Source organism: Ahaetulla prasina, chromosome 5 (genome assembly GCF_028640845.1).
Source record: "Ahaetulla prasina isolate Xishuangbanna chromosome 5, ASM2864084v1, whole genome shotgun sequence".
In the NCBI taxonomy this organism is placed as follows: Eukaryota; Metazoa; Chordata; class Lepidosauria; order Squamata; family Colubridae; genus Ahaetulla; species Ahaetulla prasina.
Window position 1 is genome coordinate 38,478,334 of NC_080543.1, and position 10,011 is coordinate 38,488,344.

A 10,011-nucleotide genomic window follows, 5' to 3' on the forward strand; every position below is an offset into this window, starting at 1 on the left:
CAGTTCGTATCTGAACAAAAATTTAAAGAAGTCGGGTTGTCCCTTATTCATCCCATCCCTCTAACAATTGCATAATGTTGGTTCTAAGCCCTATATCAACTGTATGGGAAAAGAAAGTATCCTTACTGATATCATTGAGAACCAATGTGGTACACAATGCTAAGATGCTGGTCTAGGATAGGCAGGAAGAAGAGGATGTCAACCTATTCTCCAAGACACCTGGAGGCAGGACAAGAAACAATGAATGGAAACTAATTAGGAGAGGAGCAATTTAGCATTAAGGAGAAACTCTCTAACAATGAGAACTGTTAACCAGTGGAACAGCTTGCCTTCAGAATGATGTTTCAACACTGGAGGTTTTTAAGAAGAGATTGGACAACTATTTGTCTGAAATAGTATAGGATTTCCTGCTTGAGCTTGGACTAGCGCAGGGGTGTCAAACTGCTGGCCCCTTAGGCTAGATGCGTCACACACAGGCCATGCCCACCCCATTCTCTGCGAAGGTTAAAAAAAACATCGGCAAACATCAGCTGACATCAAGATGACATGACAAGTTTGACACTCGTGGACTAGAAGACCTCTAAGGTCCCTTCCAGCTCTATTCTGTAACTACCCTAGGCCCTGTAGCCAGTTCGCTGATTGACTTGGGACTATTTATTGTCTTTCATTCCTTCACAGGACTGATATTAGCACTAAAACTGAAAGAATATATCATCTAAACTCCTGAAGAAAAAGTAGTAAGTAAGCAAATAAATAATGAGGGCAACCCAGCAAGTAAAATCAAGCAACTGAGAACCATGTGACTTCTTTGCCCTTGTCTTTGGCAACTGCTGCAGTTTAGAATCTGGCAGCTGCTGTGATATGTGAAATGCATCTTAGTTCATTAAGATCAAAGAAACCAGGCATTTGTTCTCAGTGTGGATGTCTCCAGCCAAAAGTACTTATGCTGATTAACGGCTTTTGCTTGAATTGTTAACCTTCAAACAAGCTACCCCTTGGGGAATTGCTGATGCCACTGCCACTTGTCCCAAAACTCAGCTGTCTGCTTTTTATTCAACTTGATGTACAAATATTTAAATGATAATTGAAACACTAATTAAAGACTATTCAGGCATTCATAAATGAGATAAATAATCTAACGACAATTTCAAGAGCTAAAAGGCAAGGTTATAGATTGAGCCATGGACAGTTCCTCATTCTTTATCTAATCACTGTCTATCAGAGTAGATTTTTTTAAAAAAACTTCAACAATAATTTTTTTAAAAGGGGGTTTCCTCAGATGACTTGAATATTAGCATAGCTGTCAAATTGTCCCTCCATTACAAAAGGGCAATTCAAGTGACTATTTCAGATAGTAGATTTTCAAGAAGCAAAGTGACAGAAATTTGCTATTATCAATAATAACATCAGAATAATAATTTAACAATAAGTTTGAATATGTTTTGTGAACTAGCGGTCTTCATTGACCAAACTGCTTCTAATGGCTTTGAAATCCCTGAATAAATCAAGTTGGTTAAAGATCTGCTTCTAGGAATTGATAGTCAGTTGGTTCTGACACTTGTCTTTGAGAAGGCATTTTAAGGACTGTGTTTTTTGATAAGGGACTGGAGCTGGTATGAACCATATGATGATTTCCATCACTACCACCCCCAGCATTCATGCATTGCTATGAAGTTGATTGAAATTACATTTTTATACTTTGTTTTATTATGCATTTTTATTGACTTGTCACTGATAATGAATGTTAGTCTGAGTTGTATATACTAAGTAGGGCAATTACATAAATAGATTAAATCAATCTCTATGGACTTATCTGAGCATGAGTAAACATTTTTGTGCTTATGGTTTAGTATTCTATATATCTTTTGTATTAATATCCCTTATTTTTTGTCTATAGGGAACTCAAGATTGTTTTATTCTTCAAACTTTTAAGGCATTGTGATTATTTTACTCCATCTTTTTCCACACCATTTTAAGAAGCTATATTTAAATGTCAAAACTATGAAGAACAAAAAAAAATCTACTCAGCCTTGAACCAATCAGGTCATCCTACAATAAAGCCATGGGAAAATAAATTGCATAGCAGAACAGGTCCTGCACTAATGCAAAGTGGGCTTCAATGTTATGCCTTGTATGTATCAGTTTCCACTGGAAGTAGGCCCCTTTTCCTAGAGTCAAATCTGTCCCCGCCCAGATATGGATTACAAAAATATCCTTGCTGCTAAATAGACAAAATTGAGGGGGGGATCTTAATGTACATAGAGTATATTAATTTAAAAGAAAACCATTCTAAGTCATTTATTAATACCCACAGAACTTATCAATAGGCAATTTTAAAAGTTCCTAATTATGAACTTTGCTTTTATTTCTCAGGCCCAAGTTTCAGAATGTGCTATAATGAATAGCCATCTCATCCAACCTTTCTAGGGCATCATTTAATTTCATTCGCTGTACTTTTGAGATGTGCTACAGGTAAGGCTGGGCATCATCAGATACAGAAACTGATTTGAAATAATGACAGCACATATTACCTTTGGTTTGCTTTGAGGGGGAAAAAAGCAACAATGAATTCACAGGAGATAATGACAGATGGAAAGGCTGATATTAGAACACAATGTTTGCTTTGTCACATAAAATCTCTGTCCCTATGAAGAGAGAAAGGGAAAATGTCTGGTTTAAATGGAAAGACATCTCTATACTTTTTTAAAAAAAATTGATGTTAGCAATTTACAGTTATAAGGAACAGAAACAGATTTTAATTTGTTTTAAACTGGTTTCTGACTAAAATTAATCTTAAAATTAAAATCTAGTCATTTAAGAAAAAAAATGATTTGATACATAAACCACACTGCCTCTGTTCAAACTGAAACTAAACGACTTCACACAATAAATCTAATTGCCTCATATTCTTCTTTGCTGCAGATTGTTTATATATTAACTTCCAACCACATATTTTTTTTTTTTGAATTTATACCCCGCCCTTCTCCGAAGACTCAGGGCGGCTTACAATGTGTTAAACAATAGTCTTCATCCATTTGTATATTATATACAAAGTCAACTTATTGCCCCCAACAATCTGGGTCCTCATTTTACCTACCTTATAAAGGATGGAAGGCTGAGTCAACCTTGGGCCTGGTGGGGCTTGAACCTGCAGTAATTGCAAGCAGCTGTGTTAATAACAGACAGACTTAGTCTGCTGAGCCACCAGAGGCCCAATTTTTGGCTTCCTTCGACTATCACCATGTGCATTGTACTAAATACATTTTTATCCTACCTCTTGTAATTTTTTTTTTAAAAAACCTAATAAAAATAGTGTAAATAACTGACACATTCTCTATTTTTTTTACCTTCAATTCTGATAAAGAAAAACACTACTAGGTTTAAAAAGCAGTGAAAAAAGTCCTAAAGCCTGTGTGATTAGCAGGCAACTGAATCTTGTCAAAATGTCCAATATATTACTTTAAGACTCGGTTATCAGGAGGTTTTTAAACATCCGATCTTATCTCATGAATTGAGTTCTCAAGAGAAGAATAGCAGCTCAATTGAGTCAAAGTTAATAGGAGTGTAGTGCAATTTATATACCATTTCAGATGCAGTTTTTTATGAAAACTTTCACACTCAAATGTGAGTGCCTGAATACAAAATACAAAAATGGAGTAAGTCCATTTTTATAAGGAAATTTAAAAAAATTTAAATCCATTTTTATAAGTAGAATTTGCTCATACAGTGATATTTGAAACAGTTCTTTGCATTAGGAGAGATTTGGGTGATATCTTGGAGAAGGGGAAAAACAATTTGGTGAAAGTTTTAAAAAAAGAGTTTGAATAAAGACAAAGTTGGATTTTCAATTGCATATTTGAATTTGAGATTTAGTTGCCAGCCTCTCTATTCATTTTTCCATGTTTTTGAACCCATATGAGCAATTTGCATGGAATAAGCATATGTGAGTCAATTGGGCTAATTCAATATTCTCTTTTTTGAAATTTTTTTTCCTAAATTTTTAATGTTGAGGATACTACAGGTTAATCTGCCATAGAAGCGTATTTGCTATTGATACACTTTCTCAAGTTATTATGACAACATATAACCTTTGATTTACTTTGACAAAATTGATGTATCTTGTGAGGATGTAGGTTTAATGATTATTGTTGTGCTCTTTGGGCTCCTTTTGAAAGGTGACTCCTTGGCAAGTCCTCGGGTCAGTTTACAGTGAAGAGGAATGGATTTTGCCAACTTTGAGTTACTAGACATACCTGGGTATTAATAGGGAAATGATTACATTTTTGCCCAGATTCACAAAAGAAAATGATCTTGTTGATTTTTATAACTGGATGGGAAAATGTTTTTAATGGATTCACAGCTTAAATCAACTGACTACTAACGGCTATTTAGGAAATTTTGAGAGGTTATATTTTCACTATAATTTATATGAATAGTCTCTTGTTAGTTTTCCCAGATAGACCATATAGGATAGGAGTCACCAACCCTGGCAACTTTAAGTCTGGTGGACTTCAATTCTGGGAGTTGAAGGTTGGAGACCCCTGATATAGAAAACATGATCAGATTTGCTAATTCTACATTATTATAAGACTACTTTAACAGAATCCTGAAAATCTGATACTACTTGGAAGATTTTGTTAATGTAGCCTTAAAGTAAATAATTGCCCCCTGTCTCTTTTATAGCCTGAAAAGTTAGCTTGCTTTCTAAGTTTCCTTCTCTGTCCATTAAACAGCTAAGGGGTATGCCCTCTCTTATCTGAATGTTTCCTAGGTAGCAGCTTCCCCTCCCCCTCTTCTCACAAGGTCATTCTCACATACCTTTATATCTCCTTTGTAGTATATCCAAGTACAATTTGTGTTGTTTATATATTGTTAAAACAAATATGGCTTGGATGTTTTAGCAGAACCATTTATCACATCTGTTCATTCAACTGAGAGAAAACATAGCATCTATAAATATGATGCTCACTTCCACTCAAAAAATATGGATTTTCACATTTTATGAAGAAATCTGGTTGTATCGAGGCGAGGGTTTGGCTAAGAGAATTATTCTACATAAATGGAAAGATGACACATCAATTTTTAGAGTTAATTCATGAGATATATTCTGTGCTGATTTTTGATATGTTATATTGTAAAAAGGGACAGACAAAGATGTTTTTTATAGTCTAGATCAGAGGTGGGTTTTAGCAGGTTCTGACCAGTTCTGGAGAACTGGTAGCAGAAATTTTGAGTAGTTCAGAGAACTGGTAATAAAAATTCTGAATGGCCCCACCCCCATCTATTCTCTGTCTCCCAAGTCCCAGCTGATTGGGAGGAAATGGGGAATTTGCAGTATCCTTCCCCTGAAGTGGGGTGGGAATGGAGATTTTACAGTATCCTTCCCCTGGATACTGCAAAATCTCCATTCCCACTCCACTCCAGGAAAAGGATACTGCAAAATCTCCATTCCCACCCGACTCTGGGGCCAGCCAGAGGTGGTATTTGCCAGTTCTCCAAACTACTCAAAATTTCCACTACCAGTTCTCTGAACTGCTCAAAATTTCCACTACCGGTTCTCCAGAACCCGATGGATTTCAGCCCTGGCCTTCACATACATTCCATGTGTCACATTCTGGTACAGAGAAGTTCCCTGAGGATGGATTCCAGAACAAGTATAAAGTCAGAAGACTAAACCTCTTGGTCCCATTGACAATCCCAGATTGGATTTGTAACATTATCCTGGGACACGTAGATTGGCCTTCATTTGTTTACAATCCATGTCAGGTTATATTTATTCTCTTGTTTTATAAATTCCACAGATTGTCTGTCTTATGAGAAGAAACCCATTTTCTATTTCCAACTTCTTATCAGCAACCCCCCAGTTATTTTTCTCCTCCCAATCCCAATCCCCCACAAATGTGACCAAATAGCAGCAAAGCATGGCTGACTGCCTGTCGTACATCCCATTTAAAATCATACAACAAAACTGAAATATCTTTGTAAGACCCATTGTTACAGTTATCCTTAACAATGAAATTGAACCCAGAAGTTACAATTCATTTCTGAACTGTGTTTAGGCTTGGATGTTTTGTGTTCATTCTTACTTAATCTCTAAAGAAGAATTCTTCAAAAAACTACTTCAGCTTCAACCACAACAATACACGAGCACACAATAAATACAAACTTAAAGCGAACTGCTCCAAACTCAATTGCAGAAAATATGACTTCAGTAACAGAGTTGTTAATGCCTGGAATGCACTACCAGACTCTGTGGTCTCATCCCCAAACCCCCAAAACTTTAACCTAAGACTGTTTACTCTTGACTTCACCCCATTCCTAAGAGGTCTGTAAGGGGCGTGCATACCATCCCTATCCTAATGTTCCCTTTAATTGAATTCATTTAATGTATTCAGTTCATGCTTATACTTATATATAGTATCTAATATGTACTTGACAAAATAAATAAAATAAAAATAAAATAAAGATGCGTCCATAGAGACAGAGACCTGCTTGGATCCAACTAGAATCATATTTTCTGACAATGTTCCAAAAAACCCTGACATTTTCTTCTAAAGGAATAATATGGTAATAGTTATGTAGTCATTTACCAAATATAAATTTTACTGAACTCAATGATATTTAATTTTGGAAGCATATACAGTAAATAGGATATATATGAAACATATGTTTGGGTCCTAGGCTTATATTTGTCTATTTAGCAGGAAATTGGTATATTACCACTCATACCAATTTTAAAAAATGAGTAGATTTCTAAAGTCAGCTGTGGTTAAATAATTTGACAGCAGACTACTTAAATGGATTAATGTATGAATGGTTTTTTTAACATGTTTTACCTTCTTTTCCATACATCGATCACAGCTTTTGTTTTCTCTTATTAGCTTGTCATGTTTCTCATCTATAGTTATGGTCTGTTATTCTGTAGATTATTGCTCTGTAATTAAAGTGCAATTATTTACCATGCTCATCCAGTATAGTAGATTCAACAATTAAACCAATTTTATTTGGTGGAACAGATTTATTATCATGGCTTGAGAACTTGACTAAAATTGATTTTGGTTTAAGATTTCTTTGCACAGTAATGATTGATGATTTTGACTTCATAGTTAAAGATTGATTATTGCAACCTACTGTTTGATAATTCTGCAGCACAATTTACATTGTTGTGATTATTTTGGAGTAACTTTTTATTAGCAACATTTATTATAAAATAGTTCAATCATTTAATAACCTGTTGAGAGAGGGAAATTTGGTCACATGATACTGGTATCTTGCTTAGGTATCTTACTCTTGCAATAATTCAGTCAATTTAGTTTTTCAGGAAATCATTTACATCTTAAAAAACACAAACATGTTATTTTTTATTTTTATTTATTTATTTTTATTTGTCAAACACAACAGTATATATAAGTATAAGCATGAAATAATCATACAAATTGGATACAATCAAAGGGAACATTAGGACAGGAACGGTAGATACGCTGGTGCTCTTATGCACGCCCCTTACAGACCTCTTAGGAATGGGGTGAGGTCAATAGTAGATAGTCTTTGGTTAAAGCTTTGGGGATTTTGGGAAGAACATGGAAATCCATGTTCTTAAGAGTTAATTGTAGCTGATTCAGAACAGTAGCTACTTTAATCAAAACCTACAGATAGACTCGCAGAAATAATTTTTGCAATGACATTCATATTTGCAATGGCATTCCTTAATTTTAAGATGCCAAATTATAATTCCTAAAATAGAATTTCATCATGTTTTGAGAAGATGCTGGCCATGTTACCCATAGTTGGGTGCCAATTGTGGGAGGGAGAAACATATTCAGATTTCCAAACTCTTCCAATAAAAGTAGTTTTAAAGCTATTGCTCTCTTGGGCTGGTCTATTTTATAAGCTAACATTTCATACATTGAACAACCCTTTTACACTGATTTCATAATAACAGCAGTAGCCTTTCAAAAAGGGCTAGGAACCACAATTTACATTTCTTAAAATTTGCTAGAATATCCATGTTAGTGTCAGTCTTTGGTACTGTAGGACATTAGAATGGAAATCAATAACTTAGCTTTCTAATTCACAAATCCAGGATTATAGCAGGTGTTGGTTGATTCTGCTAGGCTGTGTGATTCCACAACCGCTATACAATCAATTGCAAGCGATAGATACACATGTGGTATTTTGGCCACAGTTAACAGTTGTTCCCTGGTTTGATTGCAACACTCTTATTAAAATTTGAAAGATTTTGGTAGAATTTGAAAGAATTTCTTGCTGGATCAATAAATGGGATCAGAGACTTGGAAGAATTAACTTTAATTCCCATTTACTCATTGGTGATTCTAGGTCGGTCAGATATACAAGGATAAATGTGGAGTTTGGATTAAAGAATTTACATACTCAACTGGAAACTTTAGAAACAAGAATGCAATGATCGGTAAAATACTTTTATAAAGTTCCTGCTGATTTTCTTTTACTGGAAAATATTTTATTAGTATTAAGTGTACTGTATATCTTGAAGTGTAATAACTAGGAAAACTTCACAGACTATTATGAAGGGAAGTACAATTATGGTTAAAACTGCATTTTATAGTCCAGAAGAGGAGCTTCATTCCATCTTGCACAGTACAAAAATGTAAAAATATTCCTGGCATTTCTTTATGCGTAAAGCAATTCTGCCATGCATCAAGTCTAATCTTCTGATTTATCTTTTGGGTTGGTATCCTGTATGTCAGGTAAATGAAACAAATATGACTAAACCAGATAGCACACTTTCTCATATCTGTCATTTGCTGCTTCTGAATATGTTAATTTTCATGTTTGTAAAGCAGACTTTTTAGTTTGTATAATTTCCACTCTAATGACACAAGTTCCCCAGGTATTTTACAAATTGCCTTTTCAAAACAGGTGGAAAACATTGCTTTTTCCCTAAGGCAGTGAGTGACTAGTCCAAGACCTCGCAGCTGGATTCTGTGTCTAGGGCAGGATAAAATCCAGATTTATCTCTCTCTCTCTCTCTTTCTTAACAAATCAAAGTAGCTCTCATGTTGGTTGTATACTGTATATACAGATATTAGGTCTTTCTTCTTTACTCTCTTCCACAAATCCGTCCTGGAAGATCTGCCATCTATTAAAGCCGATCTGGAAAGAATCGTAGAGATTATATTTTGCAAGTGGCATCTATTTCATTAATAAATAGATATGGTCAGGTAGAATCTAAAAGTCTCCTATCACCCAGAGTGAATTTAAATAGTTGGATGCATGATTTGATCATTATCTTAAATTATTATAAGGGTAATTAGATAGCAGTTCAAGGTTTACAAAAAACAGAAGCAGAGAGTTATTGAGACAAGATCCAATATCAATCTAGGTTTGATTAGCCAAAACTCTTCCCATCCATCAAAGATAGAAATCAAAAGGGGGGGGGGGGAAGGCACCATTATCAGCAAAGATCAAAGTGTTCAAGAAGGCTTTTATAATTAAGGGAAACACAACGCATGCAAGAGTATTCACTGTTTCAGTGCCATACTGCATTTGAGGAGATTCTTAAATATAGGATGTTCCCAACTTCCAGCTCAACATTGTGTGGTTCTGTTACCACTAATTCCAGGCAGCAACTCCAACATATCCCTGAGTAAGCCAGCTTGTGTTAAATGTTTAGGATTTTTTTTTTGCATTTGTGCCTTAAGGTTTTCTATTTGGAAATGGCATTTTGTTCCTGTGGGCTGGATGGTTTTGTTTCGAGGTGTAGATCTTTGGCTTGAACCTGAGTATGTGAGTCATTAGCAACCTTGTTTCTCCTCCTTAACATGAATCATAGGTTAGGGCAGAGGTCTTCAAACTTGTCAGCTTTAAGACTTGTGGATTTCAACTCCCAGAATTCTCCAGCCAGCATAGCATAGCTGGCTGAAGAATTCTGGAAGTTGAAGTCCACAAGTCTTAAAGCTGACAAATTTGAAGACCTCTGGGTTAGGGGCATGATATAAGTTGTCTTATTTCTCTGTACTCCAAAAAAAAAAA